A 1,293-nucleotide genomic window follows, 5' to 3' on the forward strand; every position below is an offset into this window, starting at 1 on the left:
ATGCTTAATACTACACCTTTCAGTCCAGTCTGTCACGGAAATGACACCAAAACCGTATAATAATAGAAAATAAAAGCTTTAAAAGCGAGATGTCATAAGTTCTGGCATTTCGTAACAACTATGACGCAATATTTACAGCTGTCATTTACCTCGTCAGTCATTTGAAAAGAAAACAAAAACCGCGGTACTGATAAAGTTTTAACGTCACAATTTTCATGATTTATTCATGCGAAAAAAATATGACTTTGGTGACAACATCGACAGCTTGTTTATTTTCTTTTTTCCTCTCTATATAATTTTTTTTTTATGTTTACGAAACAAAAACGGTTGACGTGTGTGGCGCAATGAGAGTACATTGTTTATAACTGTCATAATATTTGATTTATTTAATTTATTCAGTCATGTCAACTATGTGTGTTTCGTAACGTTTGGTTCATCTATTACATAAATTTTTTATCCGAATTAATCGTTTTACTGTGACGCCAGAGACAAATAGTAATCAGGTCCCAAAGTACGAAATGTATATGCTCAAACGAACCAAGTATATTTTGATTATATTTTACATGTTCTTGCATGTGCTAAACACCATTCAGATGTTCAAATAAGTAATTATACAAAAAACAGTAAAATATGTACAAATTAACAAAATGAAACTCGCTATAAAGAAAGGAACAATGACGTTTGGAAGGGTCAGGTTCGACTCCTTATGAGTAGATTAAGGATCGAATCCCTTCGTGATCTGAAGAGGATTCTAGTCTGATTCGAAACGTTGCGTCCATATATTAAAATAAATGATTAAACAAAGAAGAGCAACGTATTTACGAGGATAAAATGGAACACACTATAAGAAAGGAACAATAAATGACGTTTGAAAGGATCAGGTTCGACTCCCTTATGAGTAGGTAAAAAAAAAAAAAAGGATCGAATCCCCTTATGATCTGAAGATTAATCTAATCTGATTCGAAGCGTCACGATTTTCTCCGCCCTTATTGCGATTCGCTCGGCCTAAATACGATCTGAAAAGCATAATGGAGAAATTGAAATGAATAATATACGAAGGCAAATCTCAAAATACTAAAAATACTAACTCACTCCGTCGAACATGGCGAAATACGATCTACGACGCCTTCCTTGTCCTTCGTTTTAACCCAAACGCTTCTGAATATCCGACCCACTATTCGAATCATCGCAACTGTCTCGATAGATATTGCAATAACTTCAGCTTAAATTGGACGTTTTTTTTTTAATAATGTTTTCTTGAGTTGGGTTGCTGGGGTCAATTTCCGATCGAGA

The sequence above is a fragment of the Penaeus monodon genome, chromosome 34, assembly GCF_015228065.2.
Source record: "Penaeus monodon isolate SGIC_2016 chromosome 34, NSTDA_Pmon_1, whole genome shotgun sequence".
Lineage (NCBI taxonomy): Eukaryota > Metazoa > Arthropoda > Malacostraca > Decapoda > Penaeidae > Penaeus > Penaeus monodon.